The sequence below is a fragment of the Triturus cristatus genome, chromosome 3_2, assembly GCF_964204655.1.
Source record: "Triturus cristatus chromosome 3_2, aTriCri1.1, whole genome shotgun sequence".
Taxonomy (NCBI): Eukaryota; Metazoa; Chordata; class Amphibia; order Caudata; family Salamandridae; genus Triturus; species Triturus cristatus.
Window position 1 is genome coordinate 977,194,508 of NC_140584.1, and position 24,536 is coordinate 977,219,043.

General features: G+C 43.3%; 1 protein-coding gene across 1 annotated transcript in view; it reads left to right on the plus strand.

The window, feature by feature from the left end:
- RABEP1 (rabaptin, RAB GTPase binding effector protein 1) overlaps positions 1–24,536 on the plus strand; it is a 989,154-nt gene that overhangs the window by 212,457 nt on the left and 752,161 nt on the right. The window lies entirely within an intron of this gene.

The window sequence follows — 24,536 nt, forward strand, 5'->3', positions numbered from 1 at the left end:
ATGTGCCCAAGATCACACTAGGCTGTCTAGAGGTCATAACCTGGTGCCAGAGCCATTAGACTGGCATGTGGTATGAGACAGATTGCACTGTTAGACTATTAACTCCACAGTTCACATTTAAAAAGGTTCAAAAAACACATTTGCAAAAAAATATCTTTAGAGCAAAGCAATCGTATGCACAAAGTCAGCGCGTGTTGTGTACCTGCAAGGTCTGATGAGAGATGCGGTTAAGCTCCCCTTCCACACTTATTTACAGGTACCAACGCTAACGTTAGCGCTAGCAGTAACGTAACGTAACACAGGTAGAATAACATAATCATGTTTGTAAAAGGTCTGTTCACACCTTGAGGCACCCTGGTGCTAAAGGGCAGATGTTTACTGTTCTGTGTAATCTAACTCAATGATACTCATTTTATCGACCTCGTAAGGATGAAAGGCGGAGTAGACCTCATTAGTCACGCTGTGGTTAAATGCATTAAATTCTGCCAAAAGGACAGGAGGGCAAGCCACACGTTGGTATTTGAGCACTCTGGGTCAGAGATCCCCAGGAATACACTCCGTGCGACTCAGCACCTGATAAAAGCACAGGTGTGTGTGAGAAACAGACCACAGGTTGGAGTGCCACCCACGCCCAATCGCAGCTATCACTTATACGTGCTCCTGGGGTGCAGGAGATTCCAGAGCCCTATCCCCACTCTCCAGGGAACTCCCATACCAGCCTCACGCCAAGGCTGCCGGGGATTCTGGACTGAAAACTAGAGAAATTCCCAAACGAGAGTTCCCACGCTGGCCACTGCCCATACCTGTCCGGGCAACTCCCCGTTGTTGTTTCTCATGGAGGGGGCGTGGTGGGAGGGTGGCCGAACAGGTTACACAAGGAAGGCAGCATACTCACTGTCACCTCACAGGTGAACATTACCCCACAGGGCCTGGGAACAGCCCCGCCTCCACCCAGAATTTTATCATAAGCCCGCGTAATCTTCATATCACCTGCTCGCTCCTGAAACCATCGACGTGGGGGAGTTTAGGGGCCTGCATCACAACTTATGTGTTTGAAGAAGCAGTGCCTGTTTCTTACATCTTTCAGGTACTGTGCAGAGTATGTGTTTGAAGAAGCAGTGCCTGTTTCTTACATCCTTCAGGTACTGTGCTGAGTAGAGAACGAAATCCTGCTACACCGCATATGTTATTAACAATCACATGCTTTGCATTGTTAGTCTGTTTTATTTTGAGAAGCAGCAGCTCCTTTTAAACATGCACTTTTAAAGAAAATTTTTCCTTCGTGTGCTTTCTTTAGCACGTTGGTTAGCATTGCTGTGGGAATGTCTGCCATCATTTAAGATCCAACCAACTCACAACAAGCGTGCGCGCCTCACGCTGAAAGGAGGCAGCAGGGGGAGGGGAGAGAGGAGGGGGCCTGTGCCAATTTCCCTTGAGGGAGCGAGCGAGTTAATTACAAACATATGGTTTGAAAGCTCGCTCCCGCAAGGGAATCGCTTGACGTGCACGCGTTGCCATTGGAAGCAATTCAAAGCGTTCACGTTTTTGCCCGCAAAGCTGTGCCGATGGCTAAAGGTCTTTTTCCTATCAGCGCATGCGCGCTGTGTAGGCGAGACCTAAAAAGAGGTAGCTAATACGGGTTGCAGCCAACTCAATTATTAGACATTCTGTCCCACATTCTCACTGAGTTTACACTGCCTGCCAGTTGTTGAATTGCTACAAACATTTCACATTTAACATCTCACTTGAGATTTAGATTTTGGGGCTGGTTTCATTTCTTATACCAGCTTTGTCATTTGTTGCAGTTTGAACTGGCTTTCTTTTCAGTTCTTGAAAGAGGGGGATTAAAGTTGTAACAGAATGACTGGGATGGTAAGATGATGTCTGGATATGAATCCTGAACTTGCCCAGTAATGTTGGTTCCCACGTTTTGAATGTTTTCCTCAAAGAAAAGTCTAGGTTATCAATATCCGCTGCGGCTCAGGTGACTAAGGTTGGTTCATTTGACTGTAGTGCACGTTGAGTGTGATAACTCGATTGATGGTAGAACTTTTACGCCGTTTAATGTCGAAACTGCCCCATGATTTATATTTAAGATAAAACACAACACTTTTTCTGCTCTTGTGCTGATTTTCAAAACAAGAATGTTTAGGTTTGATGCAATTTAATGAAGTTCGAGAAACTCCTTGAAAGATCTAATTTCTACTAGATCTTGTGTTGCATACACAATGTTTATTTGAAATTGATTTTAAAAGTTGCTGTTATGAGTATTTTCACTGTTATGCTTAATTTTTTTTTATTTGTTGTGTGTTAGCTAGTTTTTGGGTTCTGACTGGATCGGCTCCATGAAGCTTTTCGGGTGGGGTGGGGGTTATTAAATTATCTGCTTGTGGACTGGATACTTAATCAATCTACTTTTCCTGGGGGAAAAAAAGCTGCTAGTCCCTTTGCTGTCATGCAGGGAGGTGAAAAATTGTGGCTGTCGTCAGTATATCAGAGCTCTTTGATCATGTCAGGACTAGTATTATAGCATGGTTTGTATTCTAGCAATGCCCTATTTTCTGCCACCTTTTTGCAACACTACATACTGGGGTTGGAAGTAGAGCGAAGTGGTAGTTCCAAAGTTGGAATACCCTTTTGTTTTTGAGCCTGCACACCTACAAACTTGTATATTTAACTCTTCTCCAATCTCTTCCCACACTGGTAAAGGTTTGAAATTTACTCGTGAAAAGTGAATAAATTGAACGTTTTCCAGGATGGGGAAAAGGGGGTTGTAGGGAAACTGAACTTGCAAATGCTGAACAGATATTGGGATGAGCAAACCTACACCTGTATAGTTGTTCATGCTAAAACACATTTCCAGCTTTTTTAAGAGTACAGTTCCCAGGCCTATTTCGGTAAATTCTTGTGAGTTCATGAAATTCTTAAATCTGCAGTAACGGAAGGACATATACCATGGGCCCTTTTTGTGACTTTCTTTAATAGTGGGACCCCTAATTACGTCTGGCATTAGCCTAAACCTTTTGTTAAAAAAAAAAAATATATATATATGTATTTTCTCTAAAGTAATGTTATAGTTGGGTGTGCTTAAAAGAAATCTGTTTTTGTTTGAAAGAAAAAGAACTAAGAAATTCACTGGAAAAAAAAAAACCACTAGCTAGGTTAATAGGTCAATGACAGGTTGTATGTGTGTGTGAGTGGGTGTGTCAGTGGCTGTGTCAGTGGCTATGTGGATGATGTCATCATTGAAGTCACTGACTATGTCATGAGTGATGTAATTTGTGAGGTCATAAGCAGTGCATTGCGGGTGCGTAAGCTATAGTTAGCTTAGATAACTATAACTACTGAATTTCTATGGTTTTGTACGAGTGAAATCTGAGCCCAACTATAACGTCCCTGTAACTTTCGTTTTTTTTAGCCACTTTGCTATCGTTTGCTTCCCTATGTCCCCTTTCCCCCACTGTGCCATCATTTTTGCTTCCCCAGACCCTCAGTTTTGCTTCCCCACACCAACCTGGTCTGTGTTCCTTCTGCTACCTTCTGTGTGCAAACACCCCCACCTCCCAAATCCCCCCCACACACACACTTTTAAACAAGCATTTGGAAAGCAATAGGGAGTTGAAGCTATTGGCAGTGTAAATGACAATGCATTTCATTTATTTTTTTTAAACCAAAACATAAGTAAAAGGCATTGTCATTTAAAAATGCCAATAGCTCAAACTCTCGTAAATGCAAGACCTATTGCATTGCAGATGCTTGTTCAGATATGTCTTCGTGGTGGGGTTAACTTCACTTGAAGTGACTATTTTATTTTCTTTCACAAGAAGCATATCGGCACACACAGTAGTTTCCTTTAATGCCAGGGACTACAATAGCAATGTAGCCACTAACTTTGTTACATTGACGAGTTCCCAAGCAGCTCTCACAACAAAAACGTTTTATGAATGCTATGTCAAGACAAAACACACATTATCTGATAGAGATTCATGACTGCAGATTCCATACCTTTGAATTTCCCAGGCATCAGGCTGGATCCGGAAATTTATGCTGACCAATACCCCTTGCACACGACGTCAGGTGGCTCCATTCGACTCCGCGTGACGTCGCAGTGCCTATATAGGCGCCCCCCAGGCGTGCAGACGTCCGTTCTTTTCTTTCCACACCAATTAAGATCCGATCTGGGAAGAGCTACCCCTCTGCTGCATTTTGGCAGGCTTTTTCTCAACTTATGTCGATATTTTTGGATTCGACTTCGTGTGCGAGGGATGTCTTCGAGAAAGACCGGTTTCAAACCATGCGGGACTTGTTCCCACATGATGTCGGTTACCGATCCTCACCACGTACGTCTGTGGTGTCTTGAACGTGACCACGATTCGAAGTCGTGTTCAGACTGTCAGGTGATGGCACCGAAGACCTTGAGGGAGCGAGCGATGAAGTTGCTTTGGGCCCGACAGTCGACTCTGTCAATCAAGATTCCGAGGATGTCACGGTCCCGTTCGACGAAGAGGTTGTTGCGGGACTGCTCACTGAGCCCTAAGTCCTCTTCCTCCCATTCGAGGTCTTCTGGACACTCAGGAAAGAGATACAAGAATAAGAAGGCCAAGCGGCCGTTGTCGAGAGAGGTAAGGAGCACCAACGCTCTAGGCATGGTTTGCCAGAGCCTTAGTCGACTTCGCACCTTCCACCCTTTCCGGTAGCCGGAGCGACTCCCAGTCAAATTAAAGAGTTTTACTAGGCCATGCGCCGCGTATCTGAGCAGAATGACCCCTTTGGTCCCTACGGGGTCAGATGAGGTCCCTTCTGGTTCAACGCTGTTGGCTGCGGTCATGGCGCCGGTGGGGGCCTCAGGGATCCGATCCCAGATCCAGGTCGAAGTCGGTCGTGCCATCGTGACCTTCCCCGGCGTCGAATCCAAAGTGGGTGCCTGCGACGTCACCAATGCCTGTCGGTGGCGCAAGCCCCCTTTCCTCATCCCCGACAACACGGAGCCGTAACAGCGTAGAGCGACTCCGATTCCAACGTCAACAGAACCCAGGGGTTCTATGTTGTCGCCAGAGCACTTTGTGAATGTGCTGGGCTCAAGAGAGGAATGGGAGGAGGCTGGAGATCCTCTTGAAAACCAGAATGCCTTTGAGGAGACAATGGACTGGTATGGGGAACTTGGGGAAGCCAGTGGTCTGGATACTTCCCCAGACACTGGCATGCTCTCTCCGCCTACAGTGGCTACAGAGGAGGGGGTTGTCCTATGCCATGGTGGTTAAGAGGGCAGTTTAGGTCCTAGGACTTGTGCTGACCTCAGTGCATTTCTTCCCTCTGTCAAGGGGAAGCTGGTGCAGGTGTTCACCGACCACACCATCGCCATGTGGTACTGCAACAAGCAGGGAAGGCTGGTGGACCCTTTGTCGAGAGGCCCTAAGTCTTTGGACATGGCTGGAACAGCAGGGCATATCCCTGGTGGTCCAACACCTGGCAGGTTCTCTGAACGCCAAGGCGGACGATTTCAGACGTCAATGCCGTCAGGATCACGAATGACGTCTCCAGTCAGAGGTGTCGCAAGGTCTCTTTCAGCAGTGGGGAGAACCTTGGTTAGATCGGTTTGCCTCTGAAGAGCACGCGCAATGTCAGCAGTACTGCGTGCTGGAGTTTCTAAGGCGGCTATTGCTCGGTGACACATTAGTCGTGAGTGGAGCTCAGGCCTTTTGTACGCCTTTCCACCCATACCACTCCTACCCAGGGTTCTGAAGAAGATCAGGAGCGACCGGGCCCAAGTCATTCTTGTGGCACCGGTCTGGGCAAGGAGAGTCTGGTATCCAGAGTTTGAGCATGAGTGTCAAGCCTCTGATCAGGCTGCCCCTTCTGTAGGATCTTCTGTCTCAGCAGGAAGGAGGGATCTCCACCCAAACCTGTCAACGCTGCGCCTCCATGCGCGGACGTTGAGCGGTGACAGTTGATAGCCTTTGACCTTTCTCCCGAAAGTCTGTAATGTTGTTTTGGCGGCCAGGTGGTCCTCCACTAAGACGGTATACGCCTGCCGTTGGCAGAAATTTATTCTGCTGTACAGAAAGGTCTATTGACCCTCTTTCTGCTTCTTTCTGCTGTCATTTTATTCATTCTAACCCTTGCCTAGCAGGGCTCTGCCTTGGGAACTCTCCAGGGTTACCTTTCTGCTCTGTCTGCTTTTTTGCTGCTGCCAGACCATCCCTCTCTCTTCAAGTCTCCTTTTGCAAATAGATTTCTAAAAGGGCTGGCCCACTTGTTTCCTTCCACGCCCTTTGTTATGCCACAGTGGGACCTTAATTTGGTCCTCACTTACCTGATGTATGCTCCCTTTGAGCCTTTGCACAATTGTCCCTTCCAGCTGTTGACAGTCAAAACAGCCTTCTTGATGGCGATTACATCAGCCCGGAGGGTGAGTGAATTGCAGGCATTATCCAGCTCGCCTCCTTATCTTATGACCTTTCCAGACCAGGTGGTGCTTCTCACCAGAGCATCTTTTTTGCCAAAGGTTATGACCCCATTTCATCTGGATCAGTCCATCACTTTGCCCACCTTCTTCGATTCCCCCCACATCCCTCTCAGGAAGAGGAGCGTCTCCACCGACTGGACCCAAAAAGAGAGTTGTCGTTAAACCTTGACTGCACAAAAGCGTTCCGGGTGGATGATCAACTCTTTGTGGGGTATGTGGGAGCGAAGAAGGGAAGGGCAGTGCAGAAAAGGACCATCTCTCGCTGGGTCGATCTCTGCATTAAAATCTGGTACACCTTGGCTAAGAAGCAGCCCCTGAGGTATTAAGAGCCCACTCCACTAGGGGAAAGGCTGCGACTACGGCCTTGGCTGGGGGTGTCCCAGTCCAAGACATCTGTCAGGCGGCAACGTGGGCATCATTGCATATGTTCACAAAACATTATTGCCTTGATGGTCAAGTGCCCAGGGATGGGCACTTTGCCCGTTCAGTCCTGCAAGACTTTTTAGTCTAGATCATGAGTCTGCAAACCACGGCCGGGATGGTATGGCTCGGGAATCTAATTCAAAGGTAAGGAATCTGCAGCTAGAAGTCTATCAGATGAACAAGTTACTTACCTTCGGTAACGCATTATCTGGTAGATTCTATCTAGTTGCAGATTCCTTACAACCCCACCCATGCCTCCCTGCTTTGTGGACTGATGTAGTAGGTCTGTTTCCCCTTTCAGGGCCCTAGTTTTTGCACACAAGTACGTCAGTTACTTCATGGCTCTGCGCTTCTGGCTTGGAAAATACGAAAAGTACTGACGTCTGCGCACCTGGTTTCCGCCTATATAGGCACCGCAACGTCATAACCGACTCAGCCAACGACGTCACGCGGAGCCGAATGGAGCCACCCTACGTCTTGCGCAAGGGGTATTGCTCAACAAAAGTTTCCGGATCCAGCCTGACGCCTGGGAAATTCAAAGGTAAGGATTCTGCAGCTAGATAGTCTCTACCAGATAATGAATTACCGAAAGTAAGTAACTTGTTCGATAAAACCGAAAGGGTGTCATTTCAACTATACCTATTGCCTTTGTCAGTGCGCATTTATTTTCATGTTTCCCATAATGTTGCTGAAAGTGGCTTTACAAAGTTTTTCCATTATTCAGATTTTTGAGATCTAGCATTTTTCAAATATATTTTACTAAATGATGTCTTTAATAAATGATACCTAAAATTTCACAATTTAGCAAAATATTTTTCTTCTAGTTGCACTGTTTTTATGTACATTTTATTTTGAATGTAAAGAATCTTCAATCTTGCGTTCAGGTGTCTGAAAATTTTCGTCTAATTAGCATTTTGAGATCATTATAGGTAGTCTAAAATTGTTAAACTTTGCAGCAGTGAGCACATCTTTATTGTTAAACCACTGTCAGTGGTGCAAGCCAAGATCACAGCATTTCCTTATACCCTCAACCCTACTCCTAAAACCCTTCCATTAATGAACCAAAAACACAAGCTCGAGCAGCATGAACTTATGGATGCAGATCTTACCTTAACATGCGGCCAATGCTCTTTCACAGATCCGTAGTGTAGTGCTGTACACTGTCAGTAGATTGTAATGTTTAAACCACAAGCACTGTAGATGCAGGTTCTTAAAGTTTGGATGGTGCTGCGGTCAAACGTTTTGTGCTGAAACTCTTTTTATGGGGCGCCTTGTCCTCTGCTGCTTCAAGGATTGGCTACGGCTACTTTGTTGGCAATGGAGTTTGAGTCCTTTATTATGAGACTTTGTAAGTCTTCTTTGCTCTCATTTCGAGCTATCCTTCAAGGGAATCTGTTGAGGTTTAGTTATTTAGTCCCTGCAATTATTAGAAGGGCAATTGCCAAGAGGCGATTTAAAGTCTGGAAGTGCTCCCCTGTTCAGTGGGATGTACAGTTGAACGGTGCTGCCCTTGATGTTGTGCTTGAATATATTGCGCCGGCTACGTTTGAGTTGCCAATCCCATGAGGATACATTGAACTGGCTCCTTTGAACAAGTTGTGTAGCCTTTCCTCTTTGGTTGTTGCTAGCTACCTTTACCTTGGATACTAGAGAGTCCAAGACTTTTGTCAGTGATGATAATTTGTTAATAATTGGAGAGAATCCCCAAGTCGATGACTTGGATTCAGTTTCATTTTTGACCCAGTGAATAAGATTGTTCAGATGTTCTAATTTATTGTTGATTGTGAAGACAAAGGGTTAATGTATGTAGCAAGTCTACGTGGACTTAGTGTTTGAAACTGACAACTTAAGTCGTAAGGGCTTGGTTGTAACATCCATTGTTTAACGAGTTCCATGTGGCTTTTCTTCTTGGGCAGAGATAACCAAGAATCATGCGCTATTTGCATTCATAGTTTGTGTCATTATCTGATTTATCAAGGGGATTTATGACAGCTTTACTAGTGCTTGGTATTGCGGAGCAGTCCTTTGAGGGTTGATCAAGAGCAGCAAACAGTGTAGAGTCATCCATTAGTAGCTTGTCTTTATATGTTTTGGCTTTCTAAACATGCTGGTCCTTAGGAGTATCTTACTGTGACTGTGTAGGAAAGGTATTTTTTTTTTTCACGTTCCTGCCGTTCTCCATAGTCAAGCAGCAGTGAAAATTCAATTGTATTTTGTTTTCCGGGACTAGAGTTAGTTGTCACTCTAAGGTCTTGATTGGTATTAATCACATTGGGGTTTTGTTTGTTATCAGTTGTTTCTCTAAGTATTTAACAGTGACACAGATGGAAAGGTAGTGATAAACTATCCAGGTGCTTTTTAAAAGAATCGTGGGGTCTGGGTAATTTATGCTTGTTGAGTCTTTTTCTTTTTGCATTTGTCTAAAATATTGGAAAATTTCTTCAATGCGCCATATCTCATGGTAGAAGAGAGGTTGGTACAGGTTGGAGCCTACTATCTCGTTCGGGGTAGGATTCTGCTTGTTGTGCTATAACCCTCGTAGAGAACTGCCATGCAAGAAGGAGACTGAATTAGATTAGCCAAACAGGCTCCCCAGGCAATTGACCGAATTGCTGGAGCCATTTATTTCTTTAAAAAAAAAAATATATATATATATATATTCTTCAAGTTGGCCCGGTCTTCACTGGTTCCTGCTCCGGCAGTGTTCGTTATTTCTCCAAGGTATTGGATCGACCCGGGCCACCTCCTGACTCGGGCACAGCAAGGGCGACTGCCGTGCAGTTCGTGATTACACGAAGGGTTGGATGCATTGTCATTCCTTCCCCTGCCCGACGTGTGCTTGAAATTTTGGGGGCTAGAACGTCTGTGAACCCGAGGAAGCCCTGGGATGCTCAAGATATTCAGGACATTGATACCTTGCCACACCGCGTATTGCCCTGCCCTCCGCCAGCCTATTTTGGTTTATCTACAAACAAAACCTCCACGTAATACTTACCTGGAATGGAGAACTCTGGGACTTGAAGTTCTTATGAGCAGCAAGTAGTGTACGGTCACATGATCTTGGAGGGGGCGGTTTCCCACGAATGGGAAGGCTGCAGGACACTCTTAAACGTGGGTGGGACAGCATTTCAGCATATTGAGGCATCTGGTGAAGGCCGAAATGCATTATGCCGATTTCATCAATAAAAAAGCTTCCACTGGATTTCCTGTGTGGTCTCTGCTCCTTCGTTGCGGAGGAATTTGTTGTGGATATGGATATATATATATATAATATATATATTCCCCAGTTATAGTTAGTGCAGGCAACTATAACTCACGCGACCGCAATCCTCTGCTGATGCTAATACTGTATTTAGACACTTATTTGCCCATGATGTCTTCCATTAAATTTTAGCTATACATGTATTACAAATATTTTTTTTTCATAAAGACACATATGTCATCAGCAGAGGATTGCGGTCGCGTGAGTTATAGTTGCCTGCACTAACTATAACGGGGGAATTTCAATGGTTTTTTATCAGTAAAATGTCCAGCTAACTATAACATGTGTGAAACTTATGGTTTTTTCACTGAATTTGCAAGGTTTTTTAAATGCTAATTCCTAACTATAACGTGTGTGAAACCTATGGTTTTTTCAGTGAATTTGTACGGTTTTTTAAATGCTACGTTACTTTACGCCATTCGTGGCGTGCGCGCCCACTTTACGCAGTTAGTGCCGTGCACGCACAGTGGGCACGCGGTGCGCTATGCGCACCGCGTGCCCACGTTACGCTACATGGGCCATGTACGCACGATGCGCTTCCCGCACCGTGCGCACATGGAGGACATATTATGCGCTTCGTTGTGAAAGTGAATCTTTTAATTTCTGTGTATTGTATTATGCAATGCACAAATGTTGCCCTACGGGCACCATTTGCACACGGGGTGGGGAGAGTGTGGATAATTTTTTTTATTTTTTTTTTATTTTTACCCGTACGCGTACGGTAAGCGTAATCGGCGAAATTTTCAAAAAAATTAAAATTGCATTTTTGGCCTTGGGGGATCTTTGGGGACTCCTTCATCATGGCTATGTGCTTAGGAGCTGTCTAAACAGCCCCTTTACATGTTTTTGGGCTTTGTTTTTCAACCCCCCCTCAGAGTGCGAGAGAGAAAATGGCGGCCGCCGCTTCCTGGTTTCGACCGATTCGAATGTTTACTAAGATCTAACAGCCAATCCGATTCGCGCTCGCGCACGGCACCGTACGCGTACGGTAAGCGCACCGTAAGCGCACCGTAAGCTGATGACATATGTGTCTTTCTGAAAAATAAATATTTGTAATATATGTATAGCTAAAGATTAATGGAAGAAGACATGGGTAAATAAGTGTCTAAATACAGTGATGTAATATCTGACGTCATCAGCAGAGGATTGCGGTCGTGTGAGTTATAGTTGCCTGCAGTAACTATAACGGGGAATTTCATTGGCTTTTTACGAGTGAAATGTCCAGCTAACTATAACATGTGTGAAACCTATGGTTTTTTAAGTGAATATATATATATATATATATATATATATATATATATATTATCTCCAACTCCCTCCAGTCGCAAAGGAAATAGGCACTCACGGGAGACGCTTAGAAGATGTTATTTATTCCGATGTAACAAACAGACGCGTTTCGGCGGATTGCCTTCCTCGGTGTTTGATCGCACACCGGGAGGACGCCATTTTAAGTGCATGCAAAAACTGTCATCATGAAACATCAATCATAGAAAGCGGACTTTCACGTAAAACAAAATAAACGTCCGCCATTGCTAAATTTGCAATAATAACTTGTTCAAATGGTAAATACACATTAATTCACAACCTAAGTCGTTAAATAAATTTTAAAGACAAGTTATATACATGTTCACACGCACTTGGCTATTTGACAAAATTACGCCATGTATTGGCTGCGGCATATAAGTAACATCGCCATGGACGGAGTATTCAATTGATCTTAGAAGACCCGTCATCAATAGACAGACAAGGCTATATTTGTGAATCATTGCTAGAATTATGTTTATACTGTATGACGGTACTTTACAGCGTGAGTGTCCTGGGTCCCAATTTCCATTAGAAAATGAACATTGAAAATATTTCACATGATTTAGCCATATATTGGCTATCAGTGCCACCTCATCACTAAATAATCATAAAGGTACTCAGTTATTGTCACATTCACTAACTACTTATACCGCCGTGTATCGGCTACTGTGTACCATCCTGAATACAATTGTTAAAAACCTTGTCATAATTCAATATCAATTACATGACATTTGTCAGGTTAGTTGGTTGGAGACAACTCTACTATCAAAGTGACAAAAAGTACAAATACTGCAGTTAAAACTTTACATTATTACTTTTTTGTGGATTGCATCGCCACATTGAGGGCACCCACCCGCGAGTGAATTCCCGATTCGAAAGGGTGCAAGTAGAGCTGATATATATATATATATATATATATATATATATATATATATTCACTGAAAAAACCATAGGTTTCACACACGTTATAGTTAGGAATTAGCATTTAAAAAACCTTGCAAATTCACTGAAAAAACCATAGGTTTCACACATGTTATAGTTAGCGGAAATTTTACTGATAAAAAACCAATGAAATTCCCCCGTTATAGTTAGTGCAGGCAACTATAACTCACGCGACCGCAATCTTCTGCTGATGACATATGTGTCTTTATGAAAAAAAAATATTTGTAATATATGTATAGCTAAAAATGTATGGAAGAAGACATGGGCAAATAAGTGTCTAAATACAGTATTAGCATCAGAAGAGGATTGCGGTCGCGTGAGTTATAGTTGCCTGCACTAACTATAACGGGGGAATTTCATTGGTTTTTTATCAGTAAAATTTCCGCTAACTATAACATGTGTGAAACCTATGGTTTTTTCAGTGAATATATATATATATATACACATATATATATATTCACTGAAAAAACCATAGGTTTCACACATGTTATAGTTAGTGGAAATTTTACTGATAAAAAACCAATGAAATTGCCCCGTTATAGTTAGCGCAGGCAACTATAACTCACGCGACCACAATCCTCTGCTGATGCTAATACTGTATTTAGACACTTATTTGCCCATGTCTTCTTCCATACATTTTTAGCTATACATATATTACAAATATTTTTTTTTCCTAAAGACACATATGTCATCAGCAGAGGATTGCGGTCGCGTGAGTTATAGTTGCCTGCGCTAACTATAACGGGGCAATTTCATTGGTTTTTTATCAGTAAAATTTCCACTAACTATAACATGTGTGAAACCTATGGTTTTTTCAGTGAATTTGCAAGGTTTTTTAAATGCTAATTCCTAACTATAACGTGTGTGAAACCTATGGTTTTTTCAGTGAATTAGTACGGTTTTTTAAATGCTAAGTTTTTTTCCCTTATAATAAGCCCTGTACATTTGGTGGCCTACGGCCACCAAAAGCACAGGGGGTGGGGTAAGTGTGGATAGTGTTTTTTTCCATTGTAATAAGCCCAGCACATTTGGTGGCCTTCGGCCACCAAAAGCACAGGGGGTGGGGTAAGTGTGGATAGTGTTTTTTTTATTTTTATTTTTTTACCGTACGCTTACCGTAAGCGCACGGTAAGCGTACCCCGCGAAATTCCCGAAAAAAAAATAAAACCGTTTTTGCACTTGAGGGATGTTTGGGGACTCCCTCCACATGACTATGTGGGAGGGAGTTGTCAAAACAGCCCCTTTACATGTTTTTGGGCTTCCGATTTTAAAAATCTCTCTCAGTGCGAGAGACAAAATGGCGGCCGCCGCTTCCTGGTTTCGGCCGATTCGAATGTTTACTAAGATCTAAGAGCCAATCAGAATCGCGCTCGCGCACGCCACCGTACGCTTACCGTAAGCGTACGGTAAGCGTACCGTAAGCTGGCTCAGATATATATATTGATTTAAAGGCTATTTTCTCAGAATCTACTGAACAGATTTACACCAAACCTACAAAAGGCACTTCCTTGACCTAGGGACTACCTCTCTGCCAAATTTTGAGTAATTCTGTTCAGCCATTCGGGCTGTAGCTCGTTCTAAAGGTCCTATGGAAAAATGCATGGGAAAAACGCGTTTTGGGACCCCCCTTTTATCTCAGCCCCCGCTTGACGAATCCCCCCGAGACTTTCAGGGTAGGAGCGGAGCGTAGCGCCCCACCTATTTTGAGAAATTCGCGAGGATTCGTCGACCGGCGCCAAAGTTATTCAAAATAGAATGTTGAGGTTTTCCTATGGAAACGTGGTCCTAACTATAACTACCTACTGGCTATCGCCAGTAGGTAATATATATATATATATATATATATAACCTACTGGCGGTCGCCAGTAGGTAGTTATAGTTAGGACCACGTTTCCATAGGAAATCCGCAACATTCTATTTTGAATAACTTTGGCGCCGGTCGACGAATCCTCGCGAATTTTTCAAAATAGGTGGGGCGCTACGCTCCGCTCCTACCCTGAAAGTCTCGGGGGGATTCGTCAAGCGGGGGCTGAGATAAAAGGGGGGTCCCAAAACGCGTTTTTCCCATGCATTTTTCCATAGGACCTTTAGACAGGGCTACAGCCCGAACGGCTGAACAGAATTACTAGAAATTTGGCAGAGAGGTAGTCCTCAGGTCAAGGAAGTGCCTTTTGTAGGTTTGGTGTAAATCTGTTCAGTAGATTCTGAGAAAATAGCCTTTAAATCAATATATATATCTGAGCCAGCTTACGGTGCGCTTACGGTACGCTTACCGTACGCGTACGGTGGCGTGCGCGAGCGCGATTCTGATTGGCTCTTAGATCTTCGTAAACATTCGAATCGGCCGAAACCAGGAAGCGGCGGCCGCCATTTTCTCTCTCGCACTGAGAGTGATGTTTAAAATATAAAGCACAAAAACATGTAAATGGGCTGTTTAGACAACTCCCACACACATAGCAATGTTGAGGGAGTCCCCAAAGATCCCCCAAGGCCAAAAACGGAATTTTGATTTTTTCGCTAATTTCGCAGATTACGCTTACCGTACGCGTACGGTAAAAAATAATTAAAAATAAAAAAATTATCCACTCTCCCCACCCCGTGTGCAATTGGTGCCCGAAGGGCACCAATTGTGCATGGCTTATTAAAGATGAGATAAACTAAAATATTTTTTAAAAAAATAATTAAAAAAAAAATTATCCACACTCTCTCCACCCCGTGTGCAAATGGTGCCCGAAGGGCACCATTTGTGCATGGCTTATAACCTATACGAAAAATTAAAATATTACCTTTCAAAACGAAGTGCATCATATGTCCTCCATGTGCGCACGGTGCGTGAAGCGCATCGTGCGTACATGGCCCATCTAGCGTAACGTGGGCACGCGGTGCGCGTAGCGCACCGCGTGCCCATCGTGCGTGCACGGCACTAACTGCGTAAAGTGGGCGCGCGAAGCGCACCGCGTGCTCACTGTGCGCGCACGGTGCGCGAAGCGCACCGTGTGCGCACGGAACGAACTGCGTTAAGTGGGCGCGCACGCCACGAATGGCGTAAAGTAACTTAGCATTTAAAAAACCGTACAAATTCACTGAAAAAACCATAGGTTTCACACACGTTATAGTTAGGAATTAGCATTTAAAAAACCTTGCAAATTCACTGAAAAAACCATAGGTTTCACACATGTTATAGTTAGCGGAAATTTTACTGATAAAAAACCAATGAAATTCCCCCGTTATAGTTAGTGCAGGCAACTATAACTCACGCGACCGCAATCTTCTGCTGATGACATATGTGTCTTTATGAAAAAAATATATTTGTAATATATGTATAGCTAAAAATGTATGGAAGAAGACATGGGCAAATAAGTGTCTAAATACAGTATTAGCATCAGCAGAGGATTGCGGTCGCGTGAGTTATAGTTGCCTGCACTAACTATAACGGGGGAATTTCATTGGTTTTTTATCAGTAAAATTTCCGCTAACTATAACATGTGTGAAACCTATGGTTTTTTCAGTGATATATATATATATACACTGAAAAAACATAGGTTTCAGGGGTGTTATAGGTAGGTGGACTTTTCACTTGTACAAAACCATTGAAATTCCCCTGTTCTAGTTAGTTCAGCTAACTATAACTCGCGCGCCCGCAATGCACTGCTGATGACGTCACATTTTACATCACTCATGACATGGTCAGTGACATCACTCATGACATCACTGATGACATCTCAAATGACATCACTGATGACATCACTGATGACATCATCCAGTGAATGTGTGTTTTTCTGAAAATTAAGTATGTTTTATATATGTATATCTAAAGGTCAATGGAAGAATAAATGGGTATATAAGTGTCTAAATGGATGATTTGTTTTTGAAAAATTGATTGTGTAACAGACTGATTAAGTGTATCATAGTGAATACATGGCTTAGTGAGTAGTGAATAAATATGTAAATATCTGTATCAGTCTCTCACTTTGTGTATAAGTGGCTGCATGGGTTGGTGAGTAGCTACATGGGTGTCTATATAGGTTATTAGTTGGTTTTTTGAGTATCAGTCTGAGTGTCTGCATGGTTCGGTGGGGTGTATTACGTAGTGCATAGTTGCATGAATGAGTGACTCACTGTTTGTATGTGTTGAAGACTGCATGTGTGCAGGACTGTATGTGTGTATGGGTGTGTTAGTGAGTGAATGACTGTCTCAATAGTGTCTTTATGAGCAACTACATATGTTTTAAACTAGTATATGTGACTATTGGTGTATATAAGTGAGTATATGTGAGAGTGAGAGATTGAAAGAGTTCCTGTATGAATAAGTATGTGTTTCTGTAAGTGATTGTTTAAAAGACTAAGTATGTGTAAGTTTCCGTAGAAGTAAGTGTGGTGGTGTGTGTATAACTGTATATGCAAGTAAATGTATGTTTGATTCTTTATTAGCATGAGTGACTATGTGTGTGAGTAACTCTATGGATGAGTGGCATTGTGTAACAGGATGTATAGGTGTATGAGTACATATGATGAGTGAGTACATGTATGAGTGACTGTATAGGACTGTTGGTGAATGAGTGGATGTGTATGTGGATCTTAGAATTACTGAAGAGGTTGTTGTAACTGGTATTGGTATGTCCATTGATTTGAAAATTGTAGTCTCTATTTTTGAATGTGTGTATCAAAGGTTATATTAGGGTGAGAGGAGGTCTGCCACTCTATCACAAGGATGATGTCATCAGTGATGTCATCAGTGATGTCATTTGAGATGTCATCAGTGATGTCATCAGTGATGTCATGAGTGATGTCACTGACCATGTCATGAGTGATGTAATATGTGACGTCATCAGCAGTGCATTGCGGGTGCGCGAGTTATAGTTAGCTGAACTAACTATAACGGGGGAATTTCAATGGTTTTGTACAAGTGAAAAGTCCAGCTAACTATAACACCCCTTAAACCTATGGTTTTTTCAGTGAATTTCTGAGGTTTTTTAAATGCTAATTCCTAACTATAACGTGCCTGAAACCTATGGTTTTTTCTGTGAATTTCAAAGGTTTTTTAAATGCTAATTTCTAACTATGCCTACAGAGATAGGACATGTGAAGAAAGAAGAAAAAATGCACAGAAAGAAAAAAAAGAAGTGCAGAAAGAAGCAACAGAAGTCCTCAAAGACGAAGAAAAGTGCAGGAAGAAGGATAACGTGCAGAAAGAACAAAAAAGAGCAGAAAGAAGCCTTGTTGCAAAATCATCCTGTACCCTCAACTTTTTCAGACAGATACTGGTGGTAACTGAGTCTGACTAACCAGTCCTAGAGCCAGTGCTATGTTAAAACACACTCAGAATACAGTGAAAACACCTACATACACTAGGGAACACTATGCGTTGGGGTCCCCCTGTGATTAGCATGACCTCCTCTGTAAGCCCCTAGTATATAATAGGGCAGGGGGATTAAAACTACCTCTTAAAACAGGCCACAGGGCGTTTTTGCACACATTAACTCAGGCCCCGTCCCCTCCCTTGACCACTGTGTGAACACGCCCTGTGTCCGTTGTTAGTTGGGAGATTAAGTTCATTTGAATCCTGAGGGTCCCTAGGGTCCAACTGGCCCACTAGGTACCTCCAGTAAGTGCCACAGAGCTGCGTTGCAGAGAGGTGTAAAAAGTGGCACGGCCTGGACCACCTCTCTGCAATGCAGCTCAGTGGCGCTTACTGGAAGCACTTGGTGGGCTAGTTAGCCCCCAGGGGCCCTCAGTATTGAAGGGAAATTATATCCCCAATTTAAAACGTGCCATAGTGCGTGTTTGCACACGTCACCTCAGGCCCCGTCCCCTCCCATCACCACTGTGTAAACGCACCCTGTGGCCGTTCTAAGTTGAGAGATTAAGTCCCCTTGAATCCTAAGGGTCCCTAGGGTCAAACTAGACCACTAGGTACCTCCAGTAAGCGCCACAGAGCTGCGTTGCAGAGAGGTGTAAAAAGGGGCTTGGCCTCAGAACACCTGTCTGCAGCGCAGCTCCCTGGCGCATACTGGAGATGCCTGTTGGGCTAGTTGGCCCTCAGGGACCCTCAGTATTGAAGAGGAATTTATTACCCAACTTACAACTCGCCAGGGGGCGCGTTTGCAGAGTGCTGCAAGGAGGGGGCGTCGCCTCCGGCACGATGCCAGTCTTTTATTTATTTTAATTTTTTAAGAAGGGGGGGCTGTGTTGTTCCCCTTCTTATTCTAATTTATTGGCCCTGATGACCCCATCCCCCAGGGCCTGTCTCCTAATTATATTTTTTTGACCCCAATCCCCAGGGCTGGCCACTGTTTTTTATTATTTTAAAAATATATATATTTATAGACACACCTTGGACATGCTGGACAAACCGTACGTACCTATCACCATGACTATTTGCGTGATATTCATTAAAAGGCGACTATGCATACAATGAATCCACGTGGAATGTATTTACACCACTAGTGAAGCTCTGACATGTCTGATGCCCTACCGTGCCTAATCCCGGTAGACACCCTTGTCGTTTATTTATACAAACATGGGTAGCTATTGACGGGCACATTTAATACACATGCACACCAAGCCATTCAAAGGGGATTCGACAAAAATTCGTCAAACTGTGGTAAATAATTTAATTACCGGGACTTAATTTGATACAGAACATAATAAAAATAGCTCAGTAAATAAGAGGCAGAATCCGTGGTATTAGAGGTTCGGAAAGGGCTTTATTCCAATGGACGATTTCGAAATCGTGGCCTCCAAGTTCCATCACCACGGAGGTTCAGGAAGTGAAGTACATACATTATTGATAATTATTCACTTTTATACAATAGGCATTACAGGGAAGTAGATGCAAGAGGCGTAACAATTGATAGCAAAGATAACATTTCACATGCGTAGCATAAAGAGGCGTAATTGGGTGTAACAAGGAAAACGTCATTGGTTATGATGTCACATATGGGTGGACCTATGAAATAATTTCGCAATGTCAGCAGAAATACTTGGCAGAGATGCGTGCGCAGCAGTATGACGTGTGATTGACGTGCAACTAGGGGGTGAAGGGGACTTGACATTTAGCTCTACATGTGGCGACAGAAGTCTGGAGGGTCAAGTCAACCTAATCCCAAATCATATCTAACATCCTATGTTTAAAGAACTATGTTATCCAGAAGAGAGGTCTCTTAGAGTAGAATCTTATTCTATACTGACTATACTGACTGTTAGTGCGTGTACAAGCGTCTAAGTGTCTATACTAGGTGCGAGGGCAGGAATCTTCCATAGTAACAGGGCTATGAATTACTTGCATAAAGACAGAGAAACCGGGCCTTTGCTCGGTAGCTGGAAGAATGTTTACTGAAACTATTAGACAGGAATGCATTGGGCAGGGAACGGAGCAGATAATTTCGAAGGTGAAATACAGTTCTTGGCAGGCAGCAAGCTGATGTCAGGCTTCGTGAGCCGCGCAGGGAATGAGACAAAGTTCATGGTCACAGATGCAGGCTCAGACTGGAGCTTCAGAGGCAGAAAGCAAGAAAAACTTGATGACTTGAGTTTGAGCCTACTCGTCTGAACTGTAAAATGGCATAAGTGAACCATATAAAGGCGGTGGCCTTTTGTACTTAGGAATGGAATATTCGGCTCATTCATGGCGGATCTGAAAGAGGACATGTTAACGGTGGACGCACATGTATTTGCGTCTTCATAACTGGAACTGGAGGGAACATACATGTACTTGTAACATGCACATAGAACCGTTGGGGTCCAAGATAGGGGACATAACTGACCAGAAAAATCCATATTTCCACATTCCCTCCTTGTCCCCTACTTGCCCGTCAAGAGATATCAATCTTCATTAATCCATTGATCTGTTAATATAGCATCATTTGTTCTTCTTTCTTCTTCCGGGATTTTGAACGAAAGTCTTGATGTGGAATACACGATGTGGCACACAGACCACAAATCGCTGGTCCACATTGCAGGCATAGACAGCAACTGAATAGTATGAGAAGGCCAATACCTAGGAAGGATAGAACTCTCCATCCCCAGGCTGATAACACGCTCCAAAACCAACCGGACCAAGTCCAGGTGCCTGGATTCTGGTGTATCTGGCTTACAATCTTATGAAGACGGGTTATAGCTTTATATACAGATGGCGAATTTTCTGGTATGAAAATGCAACAGCTTGATCCGATGACCCTACAAGCTCCGCCCCTATCGGCCAGGATGACGTCAAGGACAAGACGATTTTGAAGCACAACAATCCGCATAGCAGACTGCTCTTCTGTTAAATTGCCTAAGGCGGAAATAGTTTCGTTCACTACTGCTTCAAGGGTTCTAGTTAATCTACGTATTAGCTTACTATTGGTAACGGTACCTATATAGGGAAAGAGACCTTTATTGAAATCTGTGTATTTTTCCCATGCTGTTTCAGTGTAATCGACAATTGGGAGATCTCTCCTTTCTCTATTGTGTACTAAATGAGTATTTCTGTGATAATCAGGAGGAGCTAAAAAAACAGGTGGCAAAAGGAATCCAATGTAGCAGGTACCATCCCAATCTAGAGGTAAACGTACATAGGCCGTCTGACCACATATGAAATAGGAATGGCGGAAAGCTCTAAATGTAGACTTGCCTTGATCACTAAATTCTACTACAGTTGTGCATCTACTATGGCCCATATGTATGGAACCATTCTTTCTTACACATAATTCACCTTTTACTGGAAATATTGACATGGCGGGCAAAATTGGAGTAGCTTCGGATTCGACATTTAGGATCATAAGATTAAGCATAAAATTACCTAATCCATATACTTCATTTTCTAGATCAGTTCCTGTTCTCTTGGGAAGTCCCTCCTTGTTAGGGTAGCAGACTTTAAGTAAAATTAAGTTCAAATTTCCCCATACCCAGTTGTCTTGATAAACTGCAGAATTTGAATCTAGGGAATTAATTAAACTAAACCATGCTCCACAGGAGCCGTTGTGTGTGAATGGGTATGGAAAAAGAGGTAGAATTCCTTTATAATTCTGATAGGGAGGGAGTCGGCCACATATCCAACAATTTGTAGCATTGCTAACCTGATGGGAATGATGTAACATACTAATAAAAGTGTTATTGCGCAGCGCAAATCTATACGATAATTCATGCGGGGATAGGTCACTAAAAGAATGTTCAGCAGTAACGTTATAAACATATCTAGAAATAGGGTAATATATGTGCAACAATATACTTGCAGTAATTATTAAGAAACTTAGGAAAAACAAAATTAATAACGTCACTGTACAATGACTACGCAGTGATTTACAGTACGCCTGTCGTTTCAACATTTTTCGGGTGCATTCTCTATTCAGGTCCAAGGGATACATGTCAGAGACAATTCAACCGCTTCACCTCGGAGAGGACTTAAACAATCAAATTGCTTGACTGATTGGACCTGAGATTTAGTTTATAAAGTTCGGAATTACTCTTTTCAACAAAAGGAAGTTTTGAGTCAATGGGTGAAGACACACAAGGTGTGGTATTCACATCCGCTGGTAGTCCATGAAATTTCTTGATATGACTTGAATGTATCCAGCCTTTTCTGCCCTCGATCTTCACGGCTGTCCTTGTGGTGAGCAAGACCAATTTCGGTGACTTCCACCTAGGATCCAGCTGAGTCTTTCGATCAAAGTTCCTTACTAAAACGAGATCCCCTGGAATTACGTCATGGGGTTTCACCTCAGTGTTGTCAGGAAAGGCTGCAGCTACCTGTGAACGACAAGATTGTAGTGCAGACATCAAGGAAGCCAAATAATCTGTCAGCATATTACAGTCAATATCAGTTATTTTACGTGGTATAGGCGTCCCCCACATATTTGGTGGTCTGCCAAAGATCACCTCATACGGGGATAGCCCTGTTCGTGAGTGTGCTACCATTCTCATGTAAAAGAGTGCAACTGGTAACGCTACTACCCAGTCGACACCTTTCTCCCTGCATATTTTGGACAATCTAATTTTCAGGATCTGATTATGTCTTTCTACGAGACCTGCTGCCTCGGGGTGTCGGACACAGTGGAATTTCCACTGATAGCCTAACAAAAGTGAAACGTGTTTCATCAGTTCGGATGAGAACGGCTGGCCGTTATCTGAGTAGACAGCACGTGGTAAACCGTATCGTGGGAAGAATTCTCGAACTAACTGTTTGGCAGTAGTCGGGGCAGTGTAATCTGAAACCGGGTATGCCTCTGTCCAACGGGACAGAGCACAGACAACTACGAGAACATATTTGAATCCTCGACATCGTTCCATCTGGATATAATCCATCTGAAGGATTTCAAATGGGTGATCAGGAGGCTGAAATCCACCCTGCTCTACGGGAACGCTTTTTCCTGGGTTAAACTGGCAACAGATCATACAGGTACGAACTTTTTGTTTAGCTGCTGCTCGTAAATGTTTATTGAACCAAATGTGTTGGATGCTGTCTAGCATAGCTTTTTCTCCTAGATGTGCTGGACTATGTATAGTGTTAATAATAACTTGGACCATTGAGTCAGGAAGGAACCACACAGATTTTTCCTTCGTCATCCATCCTTGGTCCGTTTGAATCCCTCCTAATTCAGTCCATTTCTTTATTTCCTCTGGTGTAGCATGTGTCTGTATGTCAATTACGTCAAGAGCGGGATCTTTAATTGTCATACAATGTGTTGGCGTCGGGACTATTGTCTTTGTCATGTCGGATGTTTGAGTTTGAGCAGTCTGTTTAGCTGTTCTGTCAGCTAGATCATTGCCTTGAGAAATGATATCAGTAATTTTCGTATGAGCTTTACATTTCATAATTGATATTGCAGTGGGTAGATGTATTGCATCTAATAAGGCATGAATGAGGGGTCCGTGCTGAATGTGGGCACCATGAGAAGTTAAATAACCTCTCTCTCGCCACAGCACGCCGAAGTCATGTACAACTCCGAATGCATAACGTGAATCAGTGTATATGTTGACTTTCTTATTTGCGGCTTGAATACAGGCTTGTGTCAGAGCGACGAGCTCTGCTGCTTGAGCGGACAAGGTATTTATACAATTTGTTTCAATGATTTCAGTGTCTGTTGTGACTGCGTAAGCGGCCACTAACTCTCCTGTACTTGTTCTCATACATGAGCCATCTACATACAACGTCAGGTCTGGGTCTGACAATGGGACATCTGTCAAGTCTTGTCTGGGTTTCGTCGTGATTGTAATAACGTCAATACAGTCATGAGCTAGTGGGTCTGTTCCGTTTACTGGTAACAGTGTGGCAGGATTCAATGTGTTACAACGTCTGATTTCTATATGTGGTTGGAACAATGTTAATTCATACCCTGTAAGTCGCGCTATAGTTAAATGTTGTGTTTGCGTTCGATTCAAAAGAACCTCTACTGTATGTGGTACTTGTACTGTCAATGGATGTCCTAACACTATGGCATCGCTTTGTCTGATTGCTAAAGCTGTCGCTGCCACTGATTTTAGGCATGCAGGCAAAGCCTGAGCTACGGGATCTAATGTACTAGAAAAATAAGCACATGGTTTGTGGGATCCTGCCTGTTCCTGTGTGAGTACTGACAAGGCAGTACCTTCGCGTTCTGTAACAAAAAGTGTAAACTGTTTATTGTAACATGGTGTTGCTAAAACCGGTGCTTGACATAAAGCTTTCTTTAAGCTTTCAAAAGCTTGTGTATGTTCCTGAGTCCAAGGGAGAACAGTCGATGTGGCTGCCTCCTGTGTTGTCAACTGAATGAGTGGTTTTGCTAGAAATGCATACTGCGGGATCCACTGCCTACAATATGAAGTGAGGCCTATAAAAGCCCGCACCTCCTTTTGTGTCTTGGGTATTGGCATGTTAGCTATTAACTGAATGCGGTCGGGTGTAAGCTGCCTTCCCTCCTTGGACAGCGAGTGTCCAAGATAAACAACTCGCTGGACACAGAATTGCAGCTTAGAAGGGGACACCTTGTGCCCCTTTTCGGCTAGAAATTGTAAAACTGTCAGTGATGCTTTCTCACATTCAGGTTCGCTTCTGGCGGTGATCAGCAGATCATCGACATATTGAAGCAGAGCAGTGTTGACTGGCATGTGGATACTGTCGAGTTCTCGTTTCAGTGCTTGGCTATAGATGCTGGGGCTTTCTGTAAATCCTTGAGGTGC